This window comes from Ovis canadensis, chromosome 16 (assembly GCF_042477335.2).
Source record: "Ovis canadensis isolate MfBH-ARS-UI-01 breed Bighorn chromosome 16, ARS-UI_OviCan_v2, whole genome shotgun sequence".
Lineage (NCBI taxonomy): Eukaryota > Metazoa > Chordata > Mammalia > Artiodactyla > Bovidae > Ovis > Ovis canadensis.
Genome location: NC_091260.1, coordinates 5,001 through 31,132, shown reverse-complemented (window position 1 = coordinate 31,132; position 26,132 = coordinate 5,001). Strand labels below are relative to the sequence as shown.

The 26,132-nt window shown below is 45.2% G+C and overlaps 1 long non-coding RNA gene across 1 annotated transcript; it reads left to right on the top strand.

The window, feature by feature from the left end:
* Positions 1–1,255: 1,255 nt before the first annotated feature.
* Positions 1,256–8,150, top strand: LOC138421567 (uncharacterized). Its single transcript, XR_011249540.1, has 5 exons — positions 1,256–1,407; positions 2,411–2,484; positions 2,915–3,021; positions 4,685–4,818; positions 6,869–8,150. It is a non-coding gene; the product is annotated as an uncharacterized lncRNA (long non-coding RNA).
* Positions 8,151–26,132: the final 17,982 nt, after the last annotated feature.

The following is a 26,132-nucleotide window of genomic DNA, read 5'->3' as shown; positions in this document are numbered from 1 at the left end:
AGGCAAAACTGGGACTTGAATGCCTGACCTACAGAGCCAAGTTGGATGTTTAACTGGTTGTCAGCCTAACCGCTTCGCTAGGGAGGATTACTGGGTTTTGTCTTGCTCCCAGGCTCTCTTCAAGCCTCACCCCGCCACGGCAGGCTAATAAAGAACTATGGACCCTATTAGCGCTCACTTTAAGCTGTAACCCCAACACTAATGCCAACCCTAACCGTAACCCAAACCCTGACCCTGACCTGAACCCTAACCCAAACCCGAACTCTAAGAAGAGGGGGGTCCCCGAATTCTAACCTGAACCCGAACCCTAACAATTGGGGGGGTTGCCCGAACCCTAACCCTAAGCTTAACAATAAACCTCTAAAATAAAAAAATTTTCTGGTCTAAGCCCTGGCTCTTGCAGTCCCCTGCCCGTTAAAAGAAAAAGGTTAGACTGGAGACTTGAACTCCTGACTTACAGGCCATAGTCTGCCTGCCTAGTGGCCTCCCTAACCCCTATGCTACAGAGGCTTGCTGCTTTCAGCAGGGCTCCCGAACCCTCTTCAAGCCTCGGCCCGCCAGGGCAGGCTAATAAAGAACTATGAGCCCTATTAGGGCTCACTTTAAGCTGTAACCCCAACACTAATGCTAACCCTAACCGTAACCTGAACCCTGACCCTGACATGAACCCTAACCCAAACCCGAACTCTTAGAAGAGGGGGGTTCCCCAAATTCTAACCCTAACCCTGAACCCGAACCTGAACAAGTTGGGGGGTTGCCCGGACCCTAACCCTAAGCTTAACAATAAACCTCTAAAATAAAAATAAACGTTTCTGGTCTAAGCCCCGCCTCTTGCTGTCCCCCGCCCCCTAAGAGCAAAAGAGCTAAGCTGCGGACTTGAACTCCTGACTTACAGACCATAGTCTGCCTGCTTACCAGCGCACCTAACCTCTATGCTACAGAGGCTTGCTGCTCTGACAGAGCTCCCGGACCCTCTTCAAGCCTCTGCCCGCCAGGGTCTGGCTCTATAGAATATCATGGCTGTCCTAGGTCATCTTTGCTTTCTATAGTCATAGTTTTATCCCTAAATCATAGACAGATCAGCTGAGAAAAAGCTTGGATTGTCTCGGTGGGGTGGATTTGCTTGTCCTTGTGTTTCACCTGGAGGCAGTCGCGGTCCCGCAGGCCTGTCCTGGAAGGGGGCGTGGGGGTGGGGCGCACCGTGAGCGCGTCGGGGGCGGGGCCAACCTGGGCGGCTGGTCAGGACGCGGCTCACGTGAGCGGGTCTGGGGCGGGATGAACATGGCGGCGCGTCGGGGGCCAGGGCTCTCAGGGCTCGCCATTGCAGCTGGGAATGCTCGTTTCGTGGGCTCCTGGGTCCCCGTCGATTGGCATCCAGCGAGCAGAGCGCAGGGCTGTGGGCCACAGGTAAGGGAACTCAGACTGGGCGGAGCAGGGAACCATGTATTCTGCCCTCTTTGTTTGCAGTCTCGGAGCCGACTAAAATGGCGGTCGCAGAAAAGCCTCGCCTTTGGGGCCAAGGGTTTTACCGCTTTACCCCTTTGCATAAAGCTCAGACCCGCGCGGTTTTCCCAAGCAGCCTAGTGTATTGCTTCCTACAGGCCTGGAGAGGATAACAGGCAGGAAGGCCAGGGGTCTCCAGACAGAGAAAATAGACTGCAAGTGTCAGACGTTTTTTCCTCTCTTAAGAGGCCGGAGGAGACAAAAGAGTGCTGCATTTTTTTTCCTCCATCTTGATACAAATTTAAAAGGAGGTTTCTCAGAAAATTCTGTGTTGCCATGACCACTCCTGGCTCCACCTGAATTTAACTTTCCTCAAACCTTGAACTAAGCAATGCATTTTTCTTATGGAAATGTTTGTCTTAAGGTATGCTAATGTACTATGTATTTACCCAAGGCTCTGTCTTCAGGTCAGTTTCCCCTAAAGGCTCAGAAAAAACTTGACAAACCGGTATGTTTTACTCATACCTTGTTCTCTTAATCTATGTGAATGAAACTATATATTTGCTTGGAAATCTGCCTTTCTTCAAGATTCATGTCCATCATTTTATGGCCTGGGATGACTCATCTGCTGCCAATGTTATCTCAATGCATGCTGTGGGTGAGGGGCCTGGTGCCATTCTCTGACACATTGTCTTTCTTTCATTAGCAGACTGCTAGTGGCTCTATAACATCTGGCTAAAGACTAGCAGGGGGTACTCTTTCTTCCCCCTTTTACTGTCTATGTCAGCAGCTCTCTCGATCTCTTTTATATTTTAATAAAACTTTTTAACAGAAAACCTCTGAGCCATCAAGCTTCGTCACTTGCCCTGGATTGAATTCTCCTCTGGAGTCCAAGAATGCTGGCATCTTTTGTGGTTTAGCAACCACCTTTCAGCCTTTTGTAATTCATATTGAATCTTCATTTCAGATTGAAGATGCATTCCATGGTATTGCCAACTGAAGCCTTTTCATCGCTATGGAGTATCTGTCCATGTCTTTAAGGTATTTTTCAGCAATCAAGTATCATTTCCAGTGTGCCAGTCTTGTTATCCTCATTCTGTCCATAGCAAAGTCTTTTATTAATGTTGACATGACTGAAAGGGAATCGTTTGTTTAAATTCCTTTTCAGATTGTTATTTGCTGGTGTATACAGATAACACTGTGTCATCACCCATTTGTATCAGTTTGGACAGCTTGATAGTTGTCTTTAGTTTCTTTAATTTCTCATAATTTAAGATGACCCTGGCTCATATATTTACAGTCTCACCCCTAGTCTCAGTCATTTCTTCAAAGAACTGTCCCTTTTTTTAACATTACATTATTTTTGACTGTGCTGGGTCTTTATTGCTCGTTTGTCTAGTTGTAGTGAGCAGAGGCTACCCTCTAGTTGCTGTGCCATGGCTTCTCATTGCAGTGCTTTCTCTGTTTGCAGAACTTGGGCTCTGGAGCATGCAAACTTCTAGAGTTGTTCAAGGGCTTCGTTGCCCCTGGGCGTGTGGGATCTCCTACACAGGAATTGAACCCGTGTTCCCTGCATCGGTAGGCAGATTCTTTACCACCGGGCCATCGGAGATGTTTCCTGTTCCCTTTTATTAGAGAATGATATTTAAAACATACATGTAGGAGCTCAATATGCTCAGCTGACAAATACATGGATATATATATACATGTATTCCAGCTCACCTTTGAACATATTCAGTTAAAGGTAATTTGTGATGTCTCCAACCTGATCCACCACGACATGGACATTGTAACGTTTCCTTTTGTTTATCTGTAACTTTGCATTCCAATGGTAAGATACCTGGCTTCCACCGCTTGTCATACACAGAATTCAGTGCTTGTCCCACGTGGTTACTGAAAAAAAACTGTCAGATTGTCTTTCAAAGGGGGCTCTGCATGCATTGCACCAGTATCTTGAGTATGTTTTTGTATGATAGTTTACTATCAGTATACCCTCAGTGGCCAGGTGTCTATTTCAGTCGCTACCAATTATGAATGGGCTTGTTTGCTCTAGTGTTCTTGGACAATTCGAATACAGTTTCTTTGTCAGATATGCATTTTTTTTAGGAAAACAGTTTTATTGATTGTTGGCTGTGTTGCATCTTTGTGTGTGGGCTTTTCTCTAGTTTTGGTGAGCATGGGCCATAACTAGTGGTTTGCAGGCTTCTCACTGCAGTGTCTCCTCTTGTTGAGGGGCACAGGCTCATGGGCTTCAGTGGCTGCAGCATGTGAACTCGGCATCGTGGCTTCCAGGATCTAGAGCACAGGCTCGGCAGTTGTGGCACACGGGCTCCATAGGATGTGGGATCTTCCCATCCTAGGGATCGCACATGCATCTCCAGCACCAGGGTGTGGATTCTTTGGAATCTATGGAACTACCAGGGCATATTTTAGATTCTAGTTTTCCACACATGTATCTAGTGAAAGAGGCCAGGATCAAGAGGCATGGCAGCTGGGAATCCTCAGCCCCAGCTCTGGTGTGCTATCCAAAGCTCTGGGGCCTCTGGTGAGCAGCTCAGCTTCCCTGGGACTGTTTCCTCCAGTCAGAAATGCCCTGCTTTTGGACTGTAGCCCACCAAGCTCCTCTGTCCCTGGGATTTCTGAGACCAGAGTACTGCAGGTGGTGCCATTTCCTTCTCTGCTGCTGCTGCTGCGTCGCTTCAGTCGTGCCTGACTCTGCGCGACCCCATAGACAGCAGCCTACCAGGCTCCTCTGTCCCTGGGATTCTCCAGGCAAGAACACTGGAGTGGGTTGCCATGTGCTTCTCCAGTGCATGAAAGTGAAAAGTGAAAGTGAAGTCACTCAGTGAAGTCGTGTCCATCTCTTAGTGACCCCGGGGTTGCAGCCTACCAGGCTCCTCTGTCCGTGGGATTCTCCAGGCAATGGTACTGGAGTGGGCTGCCATTGCCTTCTCTGATTTCCTTCTCTGCAAGATAGCGTTTTGAAGATATTTTCTCCTGGATATTGCTTTTGATGAAGGAAGGGGGATCCCTTCCAGGGCTTGAGAGTGAGTTCTTGTCTGACACTGGGCAATGAGTTGTCTGAGGAGAGGAGTGCTGTCCAAGCGAGAGGCTTTATTGGGAAGGGCTGCCGGGGTGGAGGGCAGGAGGGTGAGGGAAACGGAGAGAGCCACTCTGTCATGTGGCTCACAGTCTCAGGTTTTATGGTCATCGGGTTAATTTCTGGTTTGTCTCTTGCCAGGCATTCTGAATTGGGATCTCTCTTGGGGGCACACACATCACTCAGCTGAGATGGATTCCAGCGAAGTGGATCCTGGGAGGTTGGTAGGACCTCTGAACTGGAGCCTCCCATCACCTGACCTCTCCAGAATTCTGGTTGGTGGTAGCTTGTTAGTTCCTTGTTCCTTCCCAGGCCCTCCTGTTGTAAGATGACTCCTGCAAGTGTTTTCTTTTCTCTGTTGCCTGGCCAGGGTGGGTGGTCGGTGGTTCATTTAATAGTTTGTTTTTGGTTCTCTCGAGTAAGGTCCTCCACAGGGTAAATGTATGAAATGATAAAAGGCAATGTTTTAACTAATTTGTATTCATAATTTGGTAAGTTGGCTTGTTTTGTGTATGTTAGACCTGATCACCAGACCAACGGTCATGTAGAACTTTAGTAGTTTTCTAAAATTCTATAGTTTTTAAAATGGAGTTACCTTGTTGCAAAGTTTGTGTTTATGTTCATATTTTTTTAAACAGTTATTTCTTTTTAGTTGATTGATCATTGCTTTACAATATTGGTTTGATTTGTCATACATCCACATGAATTAACCATAGGTGTACCTATGTCCTCTTGCTCTTGAATCTCCCTCCCACCTCGCACGCATTCCCACCTCTCCAGGTTAATACTGAGCCCCAGTTTGAGTTCCCTGAATCATACAGCAAATTCCCATTGGTTTACATATTTACAAATGTAGGTGTACCTGCACCCATGCTGCTCTCTCCATTCATCTCACCCTCTCCCTCTTGTTCTCCACCCTCGTCTGTAAGTCTGTTCTCTATGTCTGCACCTCCATTGCTGCTCTGTGAACAGACTCGTCAGTACCATCCTTCTAGATTACATGTTTTTCTCTCTTTGACTGACTTCCCTCCCCTTTATTAGAACAAACTCAAATGTGTTCCTTTTTATGGCTGCATTCCATACAGGCTCTGTTTGTTCCTTAGCCATGTTTTGCAGAGGGTCATGGAGCTATTCTGCTCCATTTCAGTTTGGGCTTCCAGTCTGAGTGCTCGCAGCAGAGCTGCTTCTGGGTGAGCCCTCTGAGGTCTGTGAGCGCCGGGCTGCCCGCTCTTCTCCTGTGGCCCGAAGGGGGCGCCAAAGGCCCCTCTGACCCGCGGGAGCAGGACGCTTTGCCTTTAGACTCTGCTCCGTGAGCAGCTGGCGGGAGCTTTGTCTCCTCAGGACCATCAGGGCTCAGGCTTCTGGATAACAGGGCTGCATCCAGGCTGAGAGGAGCAGGGTTGCCTCAGTGCCCACCAGCAGGGAGGCGCTGCAAGAGCGAAAAATGAGGACGGAGTAGACGTTTCCTGTGTCCAGCTGAGGGCTGACTGGGGGTCCATCTCAGAGGACTCAGGGGGAAAGAGCTCCGTGTGCAAAGCGGTGGGTTTTCAGTTAGATTTGCGTTAGATGATGTAGAGGATGAACACTGATGTTCTTCCGTGTAGGTGGCCATTTTCCTGTCACTGTTTCTTGAGAAGACTGTCCTTTCCTCTTCGCTCGTTCCTGGTTTGATTTTCAGGAACTGACCATGTACAGGTGGGTTCGTTTCTGGGCTCTCTATTCTCTCCTGGAGTCCATGTGTCTGTGTTCCTGCCAGTTCCTCACTGTGGTGGTCACTACAGCTCCGTGATGTAGTTTGAAGAGGGATAGGAAGATGCCTCCAGCTGTGTTCCTCTTTCTCAGAGTCTTTTTGGCCGTTTAAGGTCCTGTTCAACAGTAGCAGTCTAATATGAGGAATACTTCTATTTCTGTGAAAAATGCCATTGAATATTATTTTGTGATTGCAGTCCGTGTATTTGTTGATGACTTTGGTTGGAATGGACCTTTTAATTCCTCATTGTTCCAGTGCATGAGCGTGGAACAGTTTTCTGTGTATTTGTGTTTTCTTTGGTTTCTTTATCAGTGCTTTCTAGTTTTCTGACTACTGGTCTTTTATGTTCTTGATTAAGTTTGTTGCTAGATGTTTTATTTAAGTGGGATTTTCTTAATATTTTTTTCTGATTGTTATTAGTGTGTAGAAATGCAAGTGATTTCTGGACTGTAAATGGTAGTATTTTATATGATTGTAAATTGATCCGAAATGATTCCGCTTTACTGAATGTAGCCTAACAACTTTTTGTGAAGTGATGTGGATCATTTTATCTGTAAGATCTGTTTCTCCTGCAGTAGGTCATCCAGAGGACCCAAGACATGGTGGTTACTAATAGACTTCCCACAGTACTTCTTCATTCCACGTGGACTCCTTCACGGGCAGTGAGCATCGCAGCTTCCCTTGAACTTCATCTGGGTAAGTCTTGGCCTGTATCAGAAAGTTTCCTGCCTGTCTGCTCTAAATTTCTTTTGTGGTATCGACATGGTTGTTTTGAAACCTAGTATACTTTCCAGTCATTTAAAATGTACAGAAAATGCCTAGCAATGGGAACAAGTGCTAGCATTTGCCACATCATCTAAAATACTCCATGTGTTTTATCCAAAATGGGTGCCTTCTTCAGAACCAGCACATAATCTCCAAAATCAGGAAATCATATGGTATCTACATTATAATGTAATCCACCACCCCACTTCCACTTTTAGCAATTGTTCAAATGTATGAATATATCTTTTGTTTCCATCTTCATCCTTTTTTCTTTATTTAGAGTGTTACTGAGATTTTCAGTTATTTGGACAAACTTGATGGATTGAAAGCAGACATGGTGAATAAGGGTTCTGGGTGGCCTTTCCTATGTGGATTTTTTTTTTCACTGAAGATGGTTTTAATATTTATTCATGTTGTAACATGTATGAATCCTGCATTCTTTCTCCCCCCATAGTAATTAAAAATAAATAATATGCCATTTACCGTTTAGATATTTGTAAGCATACAGTGTTGTAGCAGACAACCTTTTCTTGTTTTGCAAACCAGTTTAATAATGTGCACCTTATGCGTGCTTTGGAGAAACTCAGGAAACTGAGTCAGTGACTGAAATGGCCCAAGATATCACCTTAGATTCCATCTTCATCTGAAAACAAAACAGGCACTTCCTGGTGGTCCAGTGGCTGAGACTGGACACTCCCAAAGAAGGAGGCCCAGGTTCATTCCCTGATCCAAGAACTAGATCTCCCATGCCACAACGGAGAATTTGCATGTTGTAGCTAAGTATCTGGCTTGCCTCAATGAAGGTCGACCTGGCACAGCCAAGTTAAAAAAGAGACAAATATTAAAAAAAATACAACCAAAGGAAAGGAAGGGTATGGTGGTTGTGCAGATTTACGGCTTAGCTTTCCCTATCGATAGAAAAGAAAAAAGAGTTTCAAAAGACTGTGTCTCATCCTTCTATCTGGCATATAGAGAGGATTCCTTTGAAATGAGATTTCTCTGGTAAATGTGACTCACAGAAGAGCTGTCTTGAACTTGGGTTTCAGAGATGATCATGTGTCCTCTAAAAAAATAAAAGTTAATTGGGTCCAACTGATTCTCATGCTGAGGTGGTATATTTTGTGGTAGCATTTGCTCCCCTTCACTTTGGATGTATCCCCATTTGTTTACACTGTCATCTACTGAAGACATCCTGATATTTGAAAGTTTTTAGTTATTACAAGTAGAGCTGTTGTATATAATCATGCGATACTTTTTGTCTGGATGTTTTCAAAGCTTTTTAGTAAGTGCTAGCCATGTAGTATTCAGGTCACAGGAGAGCCTTGTTTAGCTGTGGAAACATCCAGCTATGTTTCTCTGTGGCATGTGGGATCTTCTGGGGTAACGGATCGAACTAGAGTGTCTTGCATTGTCAGGCAGATTCTTTACCACTGAGCCACCAGAGAAGTTGTGCCCTACCCCCTTTTTTTTGAGTTTACTGAATCTAATAGGTGTGCAGTGCTACCTCACTGTTATTTTAGTTTGTAATTTCCTAATGATATGTGATTTTGAGTCTTTTTGATAGGCTTATTTACTATCTTTATATTTTTGTAGGCCAGGTGTTTAGGTGTATACATTTTTTATGAGATTGTTCCAGATTTTTTGGTATGTTTATAGTACAATCCTGTATCAGATATGTATTTTATAAATATATTTTCCTGTGGCTTGTGTTTAAGTTTTGTGAATAAGGTTTTCCACAGTTTAAATTTCCAATTTTTTAAAGTTAATGTTATATATGTTTTATATCCTTTTTTTGGATAGACTTTAGTGTGTTGTTGTTGTTGTTAAATTTTATAAGCAGAAGTGAGGTACTGTAGATACAGTTTTAAGCTAAGATGAGGTACCATAGATACAGTTTTGCCTTTTGTCTGTTAAGAAGTTTGAGTGAGTTTGGTGTACACTGTATGTAACATTATGTCTACATTCATTTGACTGGATATAGCTTCCAATTATTTGTCTAATTGGTTTTGGAGATATCACGGGAAGTCAGTTTTTCCAAGGGAAACTGAGGTCCATGAAACATGAACTCTTTTCGATCGGTCGGAATCACTCTCTGCTATTTCTGACAGATTTGACTTGTTTGGATATCTCATATGAGTGGAATCACAGCACGTTTGTCTTTTCTTGGTCTGGTTTATTTCACTTAATCTAATGACCATAAGGTTTGTCCACATTGTCGCATTGTCAGAATTACTGACTTTGAAGGGCCGAATCAGATTCCATTGTGTGTATACCACAGTTTGTTTATGGAATTGGCTGCCATGGACACTTAGATTGCTTCTGTTTGTTTGCCAGTGTGAATCATGCTGTTGTGAGTATGACGGAAGAAGTATCCATTTTTTCAGCCCCCTTTCCTAATCCTTTTGGGTACATAGCTTGAATTGGAATCGAACTATGTATTTATTCCATGTGTTTGTTTTGGAGTCATTTCTGTAATGTCTTGCAGAGTGACAGCACCATTTAATGTACTTTTTCGTATGGTGGAATACCGTTCAAGCTTCTGAATATACCTTGTGTTGCATATTCAGTCTCCCACCAACGGACACTTGAATGAGTTCTACCTCTGAGCTATCGTGAATGTCACTATGAGTATTTGTGTACCAGTTTTTGTTTGAATTATTAACAAATACATTACTATATATAAAAGAAGCCACAAGGACCTACTGTACAGTTTAGGAAACTATTAAATATCTTATGATAATGTATAATGGAAGAGAATCTCAAAAGGAATATATGAAAAGCACATAATAACCATGATATTTATTGTGCCAACACTATGAGTTATCATAGCACTACTCAATGTGTATTTATACATGTCACTAAAATATTCACATCTGTAAGGATATTATAAAAAATTATATAAAAAATCAAGAATTCAAACAGAGAATAAATAAACTTCCTGTCATTGCTCATCATCATTTATACACTAATACTACCTGTAACACTCATTGTATAAGTGCTGGACTAGCAATTGACATTCTCGTAAACCAAGAGATTGTGAAGGTGTAAGGAAATATAGCTTATTGAATTCCTTAATGAAGGATTATAGAACTCTATGTCCATGAAGTGAATGAAATTCCGTTTTATTGAGCCACATTCTTACTAGAGTGATGAGCTTCCACCCCACCCAACATTAGTTCACAATGAAATCCTGCAGTCCTCTGGCCTCAATGTCTGCTTCCTGCTACCGAGAAAGAAAAGATGAGGAAGTCCTGACAAAACCGATGCTATTTTTCTTTTTCTGATTTGTATTTTATCGCAGGGCTTGGCAAAAAGAGGGCCCAACCTGTTTTTAGAGTTCCATCCCAAGGGTTCCTCCGGCATGTTCCCTATGTTGACAAACTGCTGATTATTTTCAACAAAGGACAATGATCTGCACTTCACTATCTGTTGCTTGAGCTGGAATAGCAGGCATCCCTTGAAGTGCAGTCCTTCATGTGGAAGTAGGCATCCCTGAAGCAATAGTATAAGAGGAACACATTTATCATGTAGACATCGCAGCCCATGCATTTGTAATAATTTTTCAGTTATACCCGTCATCATCAGAGGAACTGACTTGTCCCAGTAATAACGAGAGTACCCAGTATAACAGTTCCTTGACTTATGAGTACTTCCTATGAGTACCCTTATGAGTACTTCTTCCAATGTTGTTTCTCCTACTTTGGTCATGAACAGTAGAAGCTGATGGCAGTGGTCCTTGAAATGTATGTCGATTCCCAGGTGGCACAGTCAGTAAATAATCTGCCTACCAGTGCAGGAGGTGGAAGTGATGTGGGTTTGATCTCTGGTTCAGGAAGATAACAATTCATACACATGTTTTATGTGAACCAGTTTGATACTCATGAGTTTTTTTCTTCTGTATACAGAAAAACAAATGCTGTTCAAGGACACTGAAAGAACCCTGATTTCGAAAATCAGATATGTATTGTGAGCAATGCTTAGATATCCATGAGTCGAAGCATAGTATTATGCCTATCATCCTTGTATTTCCCTCAGTGAAATATGTTGAGGAAAACTCTTCATTCATGGTCTAGATTCACAAAGAAGCTAAATAGCATTCATCCTTTACGTTGACAACTGTGAATTTAAATCTCCTGTGAATCCTATGTGACAACCACACATACCAACATGAGTTATTAGTATAATATCAATATTTTTAGTCCTATTGTATGTCAACTAAAAAAATCAATATGTAATTGTACATGAAGTCAAGACAAAATCAGTGTAGAGACAAAATCAGTGTAAATACAAAATGTTCCATCCTTTGAGAAAGGGAGAAAAACATCTCTGTGCTTAGCCTATTGCATTTTTATGTATTGGATCCTTAAGTAGTTTATTCACCACACCCTTTGAATGATTCACAAATCTTCAGAGAAGAAAGGATCATTTCTCTTTAACAATGAGTAGTTCAACTCTTCTCAAAGCAAAGTCATAAGTGAGTCTAATTTTGTGTGAGACCATGAAAACTCAGTGTTTTCATTATGCTTGTGCTTATGATGGGAGGAGGTCTGAGAACGCACTTGTGAAGGATTATTCATACCAGTCGTTCTCATACGTATCTATTCTTTAAAGGTCGAATCACTGAGGTGTTGCTTCTACACTTGTACTAGGCTGAGTAGCAACATTCCCTTTCTCCCTAAGTGCAGTAGACGTGTTCCCAACCTGTCTGTCTTCTGTCCTCTGGAGTATGTATTGCTTGAGCTCATCACAGCCTAGTAGATGGAAATCATCAGGATATTCTGGAAACCCTTTTTATTTCAGTCTGTTCAGGAGGTTACCACTGCTGCAAACCTCTGGATTTTACCAAGCGCTTTTAACAACCTCAGATGAAGGATACAAGTCAACACTCGTGACAGCCACGGGCTTCCATGGCCTATCCGTGATTGTTGGCTTTGCTTTCATAATCATCCTGTTTCTTATGCCAACTAAACTGTCACTGTATTTTTTAATTACCATTTTATCTTTGATGGTTTTTAGATCTATTATGGATTTTCCTATATATCTTCACTTATCGGTGAGGGTCTTATGTTAGTAGTAGTTACGACAACTGACTTCCTGTCTGTTAGCTGTGGCAGAATAAAAAAAAGAATGACCCACTGTATATTTTTAATATTATGTATCAATATATTATTAGTGTTATTGTTTGCAGTCATCCAATTCCAAGTTTCTGAAATAAACTTTGAGAAAAATCACATCCTTTTGAATGTCCATTTGACTGAATAGGAGCACAGAAATGTTCTTCCATAAAATTGTTTACAGTTTCCATTCCGTTTCTCCTGTTTGATGTAGATATCGGCCTTTGGTTCTATCATTAGCTTTGCAAGTAAAAAAAAAATAATTAGAGCTCGTATGGTAATTTTACTGTTAGCAATAAGTTTAGCATAAAATGAACACAGAAGAGGTTACAGTAGACCAAATATGAAAGTCAGTTTAAAAGAAAACATAGTGTTGAATGTTTACAGTAGGAATATAGTTATGAAGTTCCTTTATTATTATTCTATCCTTTCCATTTCTTTTGCAGGGGTGTTAATGTACAGATTCCAGTACTATGGCTAGAGCGAATAATAGTATCATTATTCTTGAGAGCAACTCTACTAAGTCTTCACGCTCATGTCACTCAAGGTTTTTTAATACCTATTATGTTAGTCGTGTTTGTAGTTTGTGAAGTCACATAAGTTGCATTCATTCAAGCAATAGTATCAAACAGCTATGGCATCAATTATAGATGTGAATCGATATCGAATGTGAATCCATTTCATTATTATTACAATAATAATCTACACGTTATTATTGTAGATATTCTATTTATGCCAGTAACAAAGCCGTGCAGAAATAATACAACGTTTATTAAGAAAATAAGATTTACTAATTTGTTTTATTATTCTATTTCTTTAAAACAGATTGAATGACAACAGGCTTAACTTTTCATTCACTTGTATGACTATGAGCAGTTTGACCAAGCTGAAGAAGATGACTTGTTTGTAGTCTTCCTCATCAGCTCATTCCATCTACTGGCTTTAAAATCATTTAGTACAGAGCTCACCGTCTAGGTGTTCATCCAGTGTTTTGTTTGCTTATCATGCAGGATCATTTTAAAAGGAAAAGTACGTGTGTATGAGTTAGAGCTCTGATCCCAAGAGTCCATGTAGAAGTTTCCCCTGAGAAATGTATCGTTTTTGCACCAATGCTACTGACATGTGTGAATGTGGTATACCACACGTCCCAATAAGTGTAAACAGCTTCACATGCTACTTATTTGAAACGACCAGTACTCATGACATTCTCATTCATTTGAGGACTAAATATAGCCAACGTAGGCTGTGTTTGCCAAATAGACTTTGAAGTATTCTTCACACAGTCCTTCATCGATGCCAGTTTTCAGATCGAAGAAACCCTTGCTCCATGAAGTTTGTGAACACATATACTCATGTTTTGTTTGAGATTTTAAAGTCATTCTTCAGTTTTGTTGGAGGAATGGTTCTGTATATGCCCTGTCGGGCTTCCCAGGTGGTTCTAGTGTTAAGGAACATGCAGAACATACCCATGCAGGAGACATAGGAGATATGGATACGATCCCTGGGGCAGGAAGATCTCCTGAGGGAGAGCATGGCAACCCACTCCAGTATCCTTGCCTAGAGAATCTCATGGAGAGGAACCTGGTGGGGCCTAGTCCATATGATCCCAAAGAGTTGGACACAATGTAAGTGACTTAGCACAGCACATGATTCGTTGTCATAGCTAATATAATGGAGATGACATAAAAAAGAAGTGCCAGCAGGCGAAAGTCAATATCCATCACTTTGGAATGTATTGTGATATTTTACATCCATATTTGTATGACTTGATAGTTGGAGAATCGATGCATCTGAAGGCCTGATTGTGTTATATGTATGTTGAGGGAAGATATATTTTTATGTGGTTTGACATATGGGTCCCATTTGATTCGTAGGCATATGCATACTCATCACTTATCCTTATTTTTTTTGAAAAGACCATTGTTTGGAAAGGTTGTTGTCTAACCATGAAAGATGCTTGAAGTCTTGGGCTCCTTGGAGGAAGAATTCAACCCAGGGTCAGTGATGAGGCTTGATCAGTCAGAGCTTTTGTGTCCCAACGTTTTATTAAAGTATAAAAGAGAGAAAGCTTCTGACATAGACATCAGAAGGGGGCAGAAAGAGTGCCCCCCTACTCATCTTTAGCTGGATGTCATCTAGCTACTAGCAGACTACTCATTAGAGAAAGGAATGGCAGCAGACCCCTCACCCACAAGATATATGGAGATGACTGTGGCACCAGGTGAGTCATCCTGGGCCATAAAACGATTGATATGAGCAAATAGATAGCTTCATTCACATAGATCAGGAGAAGCATGTATGAGTAACGCATATTGGTTTGTCAAGTCAGTTCTGAGCCTTTAGGCAGAACCTACTTGAAGATAGAGTCTAGGGTAAATACATAGTACATTCACATAGCTTAAGGCAAACCTTTCCATAAGAAAAATGCCTTGGTCAGCTCAAAGTATGAGAAAAGTGAAGTTCAGGCGGAACCAGGTGTCATTATAGCAACACAGAATTGTAAGAGAAAACCTCTTTTTAAATTTGTATCGAGAAGGGAAAACAAGATAACAGCTTGTTTCCTCCTGCCTCGGAAGTGACAGATAACTGTCTGACACTTGCACCCCATTTCCTCCCTTTGGAGACCCCTGGCCTTCCTGGCTCTTACCCTCTCAGTTTCATTCTTTGAATGTTATCTGCCTTGTGAAACATTGAGCATAGCAGTATGTGTTTATTTAGGGGTATTTCATCCAATTTCATTTAAATGCATATGTGAATTAGAAAGTTTGACATGCTGTTGCTTTGTATACCGATTGGGAAATGTGAGTCTCCAAGTTTGATTTAGTTTTTCTTGTTCGTTTTTCATTTTAGGGTTACAAAGAAAAATAACATGACTGTTAAGATCAGCTTTCATATTTTTTGCCAAGTATGAATTGAGATCACATCGATCGGAGATGAGTCTGTGCATGAAAGCCCTAATAACTAATGCTAATTGACTTCACTACCATGGGATGTTTTCATATCTGTTGAGGATTTAGTTCATGTATTTAGATTTTAACTTTCTGTCTTACAGCCTTGTTTGTAGATCAAAGCTATTCAATATTGAAAATGACATTTGAAATTGTCATCTGGTTTTCAATGGGTTGTGAGGTTATTCATGAGTGGTTTATAAAACCGAATGGATTGTACGTAGCCATACTTTGTTGTCATTCTATGAATTTGAAGATTGTCTGAAGAATGTCTGTAGTTCTGCGTTAAAGATTCATACAACTGATGTCCAATATTTATCTCAATAGACTTGCTTTCAATTTGTAGTTTCCTATGCGTATGTCTTTCTTTATGGATTTGGGTAGAACTTGTATTGGAACACTGAAAAATCTGTGATATCAACCGTGCTGACCTTCTTTCTGGTGGTCATCATTAAGATTTTCACGCTCACTGTCACTTTGTGCAATGCTATGGATCCCAGTGGAAACAGGTACTGTTCATCCTACTTTTGTGAAGATTGAACTCATTGTAGAAAGTGGAATTTGTTGAAATATTTATGGTATAAATATATCTTGTGTATATAATTACCCAGATTACGGGTGCGTATTTGATTGCTAAGTTATAAAATGTATGAGATAGATGTGATCCATCAATGGCGATTGGATACCTGGTGGAGAGGTATTTTGGTGATGCAACAGATTTAAATGAGGTGATCACAGTATTTATATTCCTTTTATGTGGATAATGGGTCTTGGATCCATGTTTGAAACATTATAACCTTGTCTTTTGTTATGCATGGGAAGTGTCAAAAACGAAGATGATGCAGGTACTACTTCAAGGGTAAGTATAGGGTTGAGGGCGTGACTATGATGTGGGTTAGGTTTAGGATGTGGATAGGGTGTCGGGTGAGGGTAGGATTAAGGTTAGAGTTTGCAGAACAGCCCCACAACTTGTTAGGGTGAGGGGTGAGGCGTGAGAGTTCAGGGAGATAGTTCAGGGTGAGGGTGAGGGTTCTGGTGAGGGTTCAGGGTGAGGTTACAGGTGAGGGTTCAAGTGAGGGTGAGGGTTAGGGTTCAGGTGAGGGTTAGGGGTTGGGGTTAGGGGGTAGGGGTTAGGGGTTGGGGTTAGGGGTTGGGGTTAGGGGTTGGGGTTAGGGGGTAGGGGTAGGGGTAGGGGTAGGGGTTAGGGGTAGGGTTAGGGTTAGGGTTAGGGTTAGGGGTTAGGGTTAGGGTTAGGGTTAGGGTTAGGGTTCGGGTTAGGGTTAGGGTTAGGGTTAGGGTTCGGGGTTAGGGTTAGGGGTTAGGGTTAGGGTTAGGGTTAGGGTTCGGGTTAGGGTTAGGGGTTAGGGGTTAGGGTTCGGGGTGCGGGTTAGGGGTTAGGGGTTAGGGGTTAGGGGTTAGGGTTCGGGGTGCGGGTTAGGGTTAGGGGTTAGGGGTTAGGGTTAGGGTTAGGGGTTAGGGGTTAGGGTTAGGGTTAGGGTTAGGGTTAGGGTTAGGGTTAGGGTTAGGGTTAGGGTTAGGGTTAGGGTTAGGGTTAGGGATAGGGATAGGGATAGGGATAGGGATAGGGATAGGGATAGGGATAGGGTTAGGGATAGGGTTAGGGTTAGGGTTAGGGTTAGGGTTAGGGTTAGGGGTTAGGGGTTAGGGGTTAGGGGTTAGGGATAGGGATAGGGATAGGGTTAGGGTTAGGGTTAGGGTTAGGGTTAGGGTTAGGGTTAGGGTTAGGGTTAGGGTTAGGGTTAGGGTTAGGGTTAGGGTTTAGGGTTTAGGGTTAGGGTTAGGGTTAGGGTTAGGGTTAGGGTTAGGGTTAGGGTTAGGGTTAGGGTTTAGGGTTAGGGTTAGGGTTAGGGTTAGGGTTAGGGTTAGGGTTAGGGTTAGGGTTAGGGTTAGGGTTAGGGTTAGGGTTAGGGTTAGGGTTAGAGGTTAGGGTTAGAGGGTTAGGGTTAGGGTTAGGGTTTAGGGTTAGGGTTAGGGTTAGGGTTAGGGTTAGGGTTAGGGTTAGGGTTAGGGTTAGGGTTAGGGTTAGGGTTAGGGTTAGGGTTAGGGTTAGGGTTAGGGTTTAGGGTTTAGGGTTTAGGGTTAGGGTTAGGGTTAGGGTTAGGGTTAGGGTTAGGGTTAGGGTTAGGGTTAGGGTTAGGGTTAGGGTTAGGGTTAGGGTTAGGGTTAGGGTTAGGGTTAGGGTTAGGGTTAGGGTTAGGGTTAGGGTTAGGGTTAGGGTTAGGGTTAGGGTTAGGGTTAGGGTTAGGGTTAGGGTTAGGGTTAGGGTTAGGGTTAGGGTTAGGGTTAGGGTTAGGGTTAGGGTTAGGGTTAGGGTTAGGGTTAGGGTTAGGGTTAGGGTTAGGGTTAGGGTTAGGGTTAGGGTTAGGGTTAGGGTTAGGGTTAGGGTTAGGGTTAGGGTTAGGGTTAGGGTTAGGGTTAGGGTTAGGGTTAGGGTTAGGGTTAGGGTTAGGGTTAGGGTTAGGGTTAGGGTTAGGGTTAGGGTTAGGGTTAGGGTTAGGGTTAGGGTTAGGGTTAGGGTTAGGGTTAGGGTTAGGGTTAGGGTTAGGGTTAGGGTTAGGGTTAGGGTTAGGGTTAGGGTTAGGGTTAGGGTTAGGGTTAGGGTTAGGGTTAGGGTTAGGGTTAGGGTTAGGGTTAGGGTTAGGGTTAGGGTTAGGGTTAGGGTTAGGGTTAGGGTTAGGGTTAGGGTTAGGGTTAGGGTTAGGGTTAGGGTTAGGGTTAGGGTTAGGGTTAGGGTTAGGGTTAGGGTTAGGGTTAGGGTTAGGGTTAGGGTTAGGGTTAGGGTTAGGGTTAGGGTTAGGGTTAGGGTTAGGGTTAGGGTTAGGGTTAGGGTTAGGGTTAGGGTTAGGGTTAGGGTTAGGGTTAGGGTTAGGGTTAGGGTTAGGGTTAGGGTTAGGGTTAGGGTTAGGGTTAGGGTTAGGGTTAGGGTTAGGGTTAGGGTTAGGGTTAGGGTTAGGGTTAGGGTTAGGGTTAGGGTTAGGGTTAGGGTTAGGGTTAGGGTTAGGGTTAGGGTTAGGGTTAGGGTTAGGGTTAGGGTTAGGGTTAGGGTTAGGGTTAGGGTTAGGGTTAGGGTTAGGGTTAGGGTTAGGGTTAGGGTTAGGGTTAGGGTTAGGGTTAGGGTTAGGGTTAGGGTTAGGGTTAGGGTTAGGTTAGGGTTAGGGTTAGGGTTAGGGTTAGGGTTAGGGTTAGGGTTAGGGTTAGGGTTAGGGTTAGGGTTAGGGTTAGGGTTAGGGTTAGGGTTAGGGTTAGGGTTAGGGTTAGGGTTAGGGTTAGGGTTAGGGTTAGGGTTAGGGTTAGGGTTAGGGTTAGGGTTAGGGTTAGGGTTAGGGTTAGGGTTAGGGTTAGGGTTAGGGTTAGGGTTAGGGTTAGGGTTAGGGTTAGGGTTAGGGTTAGGGTTAGGGTTAGGGTTAGGGTTAGGGTTAGGGTTAGGGTTAGGGTTAGGGTTAGGGTTAGGGTTAGGGTTAGGGTTAGGGTTAGGGTTAGGGTTAGGGTTAGGGTTAGGGTTAGGGTTAGGGTTAGGGTTAGGGTTAGGGTTAGGGTTAGGGTTAGGGTTAGGGTTAGGGTTAGGGTTAGGGTTAGGGTTAGGGTTAGGGTTAGGGTTAGGGTTAGGGTTAGGGTTAGGGTTAGGGTTAGGGTTAGGGTTAGGGTTAGGGTTAGGGTTAGGGTTAGGGTTAGGGTTAGGGTTAGGGTTAGGGTTAGGGTTAGGGTTAGGGTTAGGGTTAGGGTTAGGGTTAGGGTTAGGGTTAGGGTTAGGGTTAGGGTTAGGGTTAGGGTTAGGGTTAGGGTTAGGGTTAGGGTTAGGGTTAGGGTTAGGGTTAGGGTTAGGGTTAGGGTTAGGGTTAGGGTTAGGGTTAGGGTTAGGGTTAGGGTTAGGGTTAGGGTTAGGGTTAGGGTTAGGGTTAGGGTTAGGGTTAGGGTTAGGGTTAGGGTTAGGGTTAGGGTTAGGGTTAGGGTTAGGGTTAGGGTTAGGGTTAGGGTTAGGGTTAGGGTTAGGGTTAGGGTTAGGGTTAGGGTTAGGGTTAGGGTTAGGGTTAGGGTTAGGGTTAGGGTTAGGGTTAGGGTTAGGGTTAGGGTTAGGGTTAGGGTTAGGGTTAGGGTTAGGGTTAGGGTTAGGGTTAGGGTTAGGGTTAGGGTTAGGGTTAGGGTTAGGGTTAGGGTTAGGGTTAGGGTTAGGGTTAGGGTTAGGGTTAGGGTTAGGGTTAGGGTTAGGGTTAGGGTTAGGGTTAGGGTTAGGGTTAGGGTTAGGGTTAGGGTTAGGGTTAGGGTTAGGGTTAGGGTTAGGGTTAGGGTTAGGGTTAGGGTTAGGGTTAGGGTTAGGGTTAGGGTTAGGGTTAGGGTTAGGGTTAGGGTTAGGGTTAGGGTTAGGGTTAGGGTTAGGGTTAGGGTTAGGGTTAGGGTTAGGGTTAGGGTTAGGGTTAGGGTTAGGGTTAGGGTTAGGGTTAGGGTTAGGGTTAGGGTTAGGGTTAGGGTTAGGGTTAGGGTTAGGGTTAGGGTTAGGGTTAGGGTTAGGGTTAGGGTTAGGGTTAGGGTTAGGGTTAGGGTTAGGGTTAGGGTTAGGGTTAGGGTTAGGGTTAGGGTTAGGGTTAGGGTTAGGGTTAGGGTTAGGGTTAGGGTTAGGGTTAGGGTTAGGGTTAGGGTTAGGGTTAGGGTTAGGGTTAGGGTTAGGGTTAGGGTTAGGGTTAGGGTTAGGGTTAGGGTTAGGGTTAGGGTTAGGGTTAGGGTTAGGGTTAGGGTTAGGGTTAGGGTTAGGGTTAGGGTTAGGGTTAGGGTTAGGGTTAGGGTTAGGGTTAGGGTTAGGGTTAGGGTTAGGGTTAGGGTTAGGGTTAGGGTTAGGGTTAGGGTTAGGGTTAGGGTTAGGGTTAGGGTTAGGGTTAGGGTTAGGGTTAGGGTTAGGGTTAGGGTTAGGGTTAGGGTTAGGGTTAGGGTTAGGGTTAGGGTTAGGGTTAGGGTTAGGGTTAGGGTTAGGGTTAGGGTTAGGGTTAGGGTTAGGGTTAGGGTTAGGGTTAGGGTTAGGGTTAGGGTTAGGGTTAGGGTTAGGGTTAGGGTTAGGGTTAGGGTTAGGGTTAGGGTTAGGGTTAGGGTTAGGGTTAGGGTTAGGGTTAGGGTTAGGGTTAGGGTTAGGGTTAGGGTTAGGGTTAGGGTTAGGGTTAGGGTTAGGGTTAGGGTTAGGGTTAGGGTTAGGGTTAGGGTTAGGGTTAGGGTTAGGGTTAGGGTTAGGGTTAGGGTTAGGGTTAGGGTTAGGGTTAGGGTTAGGGTTAGGGTTAGGGTTAGGGTTAGGGTTAGGGTTAGGGTTAGGGTTAGGGTTAGGGTTAGGGTTAGGGTTAGGGTTAGGGTTAGGGTTAGGGTTAGGGTTAGGGTTAGGGTTAGGGTTAGGGTTAGGGTTAGGGTTAGGGTTAGGGTTAGGGTTAGGGTTAGGGTTAGGGTTAGGGTTAGGGTTAGGGTTAGGGTTAGGGTTAGGGTTAGGGTTAGGGTTAGGGTTAGGGTTAGGGTTAGGGTTAGGGTTAGGGTTAGGGTTAGGGTTAGGGTTAGGGTTAGGGTTAGGGTTAGGGTTAGGGTTAGGGTTAGGGTTAGGGTTAGGGTTAGGGTTAGGGTTAGGGTTAGGGTTAGGGTTAGGGTTAGGGTTAGGGTTAGGGTTAGGGTTAGGGTTAGGGTTAGGGTTAGGGTTAGGGTTAGGGTTAGGGTTAGGGTTAGGGTTAGGGTTAGGGTTAGGGTTAGGGTTAGGGTTAGGGTTAGGGTTAGGGTTAGGGTTAGGGTTAGGGTTAGGGTTAGGGTTAGGGTTAGGGTTAGGGTTAGGGTTAGGGTTAGGGTTAGGGTTAGGGTTAGGGTTAGGGTTAGGGTTAGGGTTAGGGTTAGGGTTAGGGTTAGGGTTAGGGTTAGGGTTAGGGTTAGGGTTAGGGTTAGGGTTAGGGTTAGGGTTAGGGTTAGGGTTAGGGTTAGGGTTAGGGTTAGGGTTAGGGTTAGGGTTAGGGTTAGGGTTAGGGTTAGGGTTAGGGTTAGGGTTAGGGTTAGGGTTAGGGTTAGGGTTAGGGTTAGGGTTAGGGTTAGGGTTAGGGTTAGGGTTAGGGTTAGGGTTAGGGTTAGGGTTAGGGTTAGGGTTAGGGTTAGGGTTAGGGTTAGGGTTAGGGTTAGGGTTAGGGTTAGGGTTAGGGTTAGGGTTAGGGTTAGGGTTAGGGTTAGGGTTAGGGTTAGGGTTAGGGTTAGGGTTAGGGTTAGGGTTAGGGTTAGGGTTAGGGTTAGGGTTAGGGTTAGGGTTAGGGTTAGGGTTAGGGTTAGGGTTAGGGTTAGGGTTAGGGTTAGGGTTAGGGTTAGGGTTAGGGTTAGGGTTAGGGTTAGGGTTAGGGTTAGGGTTAGGTTAGGGTTAGGGTTAGGGTTAGGGTTAGGGTTAGGGTTAGGGTTAGGGTTAGGGTTAGGGTTAGGGTTAGGGTTAGGGTTAGGGTTAGGGTTAGGGTTAGGGTTAGGGTTAGGGTTAGGGTTAGGGTTAGGGTTAGGGTTAGGGTTAGGGTTAGGGTTAGGGTTAGGGTTAGGGTTAGGGTTAGGGTTAGGGTTAGGGTTAGGGTTAGGGTTAGGGTTAGGGTTAGGGTTAGGGTTAGGGTTAGGGTTAGGGTTAGGGTTAGGGTTAGGGTTAGGGTTAGGGTTAGGGTTAGGGTTAGGGTTAGGGTTAGGGTTAGGGTTAGGGTTAGGGTTAGGGTTAGGGTTAGGGTTAGGGTTAGGGTTAGGGTTAGGGTTAGGGTTAGGGTTAGGGTTAGGGTTAGGGTTAGGGTTAGGGTTAGGGTTAGGGTTAGGGTTAGGGTTAGGGTTAGGGTTAGGGTTAGGGTTAGGGTTAGGGTTAGGGTTAGGGTTAGGGTTAGGGTTAGGGTTAGGGTTAGGGTTAGGGTTAGGGTTAGGGTTAGGGTTAGGGTTAGGGTTAGGGTTAGGGTTAGGGTTAGGGTTAGGGTTAGGGTTAGGGTTAGGGTTAGGGTTAGGGTTAGGGTTAGGGTTAGGGTTAGGGTTAGGGTTAGGGTTAGGGTTAGGGTTAGGGTTAGGGTTAGGGTTAGGGTTAGGGTTAGGGTTAGGGTTAGGGTTAGGGTTAGGGTTAGGGTTAGGGTTAGGGTTAGGGTTAGGGTTAGGGTTAGGGTTAGGGTTAGGGTTAGGGTTAGGGTTAGGGTTAGGGTTAGGGTTAGGGTTAGGGTTAGGGTTAGGGTTAGGGTTAGGGTTAGGGTTAGGGTTAGGGTTAGGGTTAGGGTTAGGGTTAGGGTTAGGGTTAGGGTTAGGGTTAGGGTTAGGGTTAGGGTTAGGGTTAGGGTTAGGGTTAGGGTTAGGGTTAGGGTTAGGGTTAGGGTTAGGGTTAGGGTTAGGGTTAGGGTTAGGGTTAGGGTTAGGGTTAGGGTTAGGGTTAGGGTTAGGGTTAGGGTTAGGGTTAGGGTTAGGGTTAGGGTTAGGGTTAGGGTTAGGGTTAGGGTTAGGGTTAGGGTTAGGGTTAGGGTTAGGGTTAGGGTTAGGGTTAGGGTTAGGGTTAGGGTTAGGGTTAGGGTTAGGGTTAGGGTTAGGGTTAGGGTTAGGGTTAGGGTTAGGGTTAGGGTTAGGGTTAGGGTTAGGGTTAGGGTTAGGGTTAGGGTTAGGGTTAGGGTTAGGGTTAGGGTTAGGGTTAGGGTTAGGGTTAGGGTTAGGGTTAGGGTTAGGGTTAGGGTTAGGGTTAGGGTTAGGGTTAGGGTTAGGGTTAGGGTTAGGGTTAGGGTTAGGGTTAGGGTTAGGGTTAGGGTTAGGGTTAGGGTTAGGGTTAGGGTTAGGGTTAGGGTTAGGGTTAGGGTTAGGGTTAGGGTTAGGGTTAGGGTTAGGGTTAGGGTTAGGGTTAGGGTTAGGGTTAGGGTTAGGGTTAGGGTTAGGGTTAGGGTTAGGGTTAGGGTTAGGGTTAGGGTTAGGGTTAGGGTTAGGGTTAGGGTTAGGGTTAGGGTTAGGGTTAGGGTTAGGGTTAGGGTTAGGGTTAGGGTTAGGGTTAGGGTTAGGGTTAGGGTTAGGGTTAGGGTTAGGGTTAGGGTTAGGGTTAGGGTTAGGGTTAGGGTTAGGGTTAGGGTTAGGGTTAGGGTTAGGGTTAGGGTTAGGGTTAGGGTTAGGGTTAGGGTTAGGGTTAGGGTTAGGGTTAGGGTTAGGGTTAGGGTTAGGGTTAGGGTTAGGGTTAGGGTTAGGGTTAGGGTTAGGGTTAGGGTTAGGGTTAGGGTTAGGGTTAGGGTTAGGGTTAGGGTTAGGGTTAGGGTTAGGGTTAGGGTTAGGGTTAGGGTTAGGGTTAGGGTTAGGGTTAGGGTTAGGGTTAGGGTTAGGGTTAGGGTTAGGGTTAGGGTTAGGGTTAGGGTTAGGGTTAGGGTTAGGGTTAGGGTTAGGGTTAGGGTTAGGGTTAGGGTTAGGGTTAGGGTTAGGGTTAGGGTTAGGGTTAGGGTTAGGGTTAGGGTTAGGGTTAGGGTTAGGGTTAGGGTTAGGGTTAGGGTTAGGGTTAGGGTTAGGGTTAGGGTTAGGGTTAGGGTTAGGGTTAGGGTTAGGGTTAGGGTTAGGGTTAGGGTTAGGGTTAGGGTTAGGGTTAGGGTTAGGGTTAGGGTTAGGGTTAGGGTTAGGGTTAGGGTTAGGGTTAGGGTTAGGGTTAGGGTTAGGGTTAGGGTTAGGGTTAGGGTTAGGGTTAGGGTTAGGGTTAGGGTTAGGGTTAGGGTTAGGGTTAGGGTTAGGGTTAGGGTTAGGGTTAGGGTTAGGGTTAGGGTTAGGGTTAGGGTTAGGGTTAGGGTTAGGGTTAGGGTTAGGGTTAGGGTTAGGGTTAGGGTTAGGGTTAGGGTTAGGGTTAGGGTTAGGGTTAGGGTTAGGGTTAGGGTTAGGGTTAGGGTTAGGGTTAGGGTTAGGGTTAGGGTTAGGGTTAGGGTTAGGGTTAGGGTTAGGGTTAGGGTTAGGGTTAGGGTTAGGTTAGGGTTAGGGTTAGGGTTAGGGTTAGGGTTAGGGTTAGGGTTAGGGTTAGGGTTAGGGTTAGGGTTAGGGTTAGGGTTAGGGTTAGGGTTAGGGTTAGGGTTAGGGTTAGGGTTAGGGTTAGGGTTAGGGTTAGGGTTAGGGTTAGGGTTAGGGTTTAGGGTTAGGGTTAGGGTTAGGGTTAGGGTCAGGGTCAGGGTTAGGGTTAGGGTCAGGGTTAGGGTTAGGGTCAGGGTCAGGGTCAGGGTCAGGGTCAGGGTCAGGGTCAGGGTCAGGGTCAGGGTCAGGGTCAGGGTCAGGGTCAGGGTCAGGGTCAGGGTCAGGGTCAGGGTCAGGGTCAGGGTCAGGGTCAGGGTCAGGGTCAGGGTCAGGGTCAGGGTCAGGGTCAGGGTCAGGGTCAGGGTCAGGGTCAGGGTCAGGGTCAGGGTCAGGGTCAGGGTCAGGGTCAGGGTCAGGGTCAGGGTCAGGGTCAGGGTCAGGGTCAGGGTCAGGGTCAGGGTCAGGGTCAGGGTCAGGGTCAGGGTCAGGGTCAGGGTCAGGGTCAGGGTCAGGGTCAGGGTCAGGGTCAGGGTAGGGTCAGGGTCAGGGTCAGGGTCAGGGTCAGGGTCAGGGTCAGGGTCAGGGTCAGGGTCAGGGTTAGGGTTAGGGTTAGGGTTAGGGTTAGGGTTAGGGTTAGGGTTAGGGTTAGGGTTAGGGTTAGGGTTAGGGTTAGGGTTAGGGTTAGGGTTAGGGTTAGGGTTAGGGTTAGGGTTAGGGTTAGGGTTAGGGTTAGGGTTAGGGTTAGGGTTAGGGTTAGGGTTAGGGTTAGGGTTAGGGTTAGGGTTAGGGTTAGGGTTAGGGTTAGGGTTAGGGTTAGGGTTAGGGTTAGGGTTAGGGTTAGGGTTAGGGTTAGGTTAGGGTTAGGGTTAGGGTTAGGGTTAGGGTTAGGGTTAGGGTTAGGGTTAGGGTTAGGGTTAGGGTTAGGGTTAGGGTTAGGGTTAGGGTTAGGGTTAGGGTTAGGGTTAGGGTTAGGGTTAGGGTTAGGGTTAGGGTTAGGGTTAGGGTTAGGGTTAGGGTTAGGGTTAGGGTTAGGGTTAGGGTTAGGGTTAGGGTTAGGGTTAGGGTTAGGGTTAGGGTTAGGGTTAGGGTTAGGGTTAGGGTTAGGGTTAGGGTTAGGGTTAGGGTTAGGGTTAGGGTTAGGGTTAGGGTTAGGGTTAGGGTTAGGGTTAGGGTTAGGGTTAGGGTTAGGGTTAGGGTTAGGGTTAGGGTTAGGGTTAGGGTTAGGGTTAGGGTTAGGGTTAGGGTTAGGGTTAGGGTTAGGGTTAGGGTTAGGGTTAGGGTTAGGGTTAGGGTTAGGGTTAGGGTTAGGGTTAGGGTTAGGGTTAGGGTTAGGGTTAGGGTTAGGGTTAGGGTTAGGGTTAGGGTTAGGGTTAGGGTTAGGGTTAGGGTTAGGGTTAGGGTTAGGGTTAGGGTTAGGGTTAGGGTTAGGGTTAGGGTTAGGGTTAGGGTTAGGGTTAGGGTTAGGGTAGGGTTAGGGTTAGGGTTAGGGTTAGGGTTAGGGTTAGGGTTAGGGTTAGGGTTAGGGTTAGGGTTAGGGTTAGGGTTAGGGTTAGGGTTAGGGTTAGGGTTAGGGTTAGGGTTAGGGTTAGGGTTAGGGTTAGGGTTAGGGTTAGGGTTAGGGTTAGGGTTAGGGTTAGGGTTAGGGTTAGGGTTAGGGTTAGGGTTAGGGTTAGGGTTAGGGTTAGGGTTAGGGTTAGGGTTAGGGTTAGGGTTAGGGTTAGGGTTAGGGTTAGGGTTAGGGTTAGGGTTAGGGTTAGGGTTAGGGTTAGGGTTAGGGTTAGGGTTAGGGTTAGGGTTAGGGTTAGGGTTAGGGTTAGGGTTAGGGTTAGGGTTAGGGTTAGGGTTAGGGTTAGGGTTAGGGTTAGGGTTAGGGTTAGGGTTAGGGTTAGGGTTAGGGTTAGGGTTAGGGTTAGGGTTAGGGTTAGGGTTAGGGTTAGGGTTAGGGTTAGGGTTAGGGTTAGGGTTAGGGTTAGGGTTAGGGTTAGGGTTAGGGTTAGGGTTAGGGTTAGGGTTAGGGTTAGGGTTAGGGTTAGGGT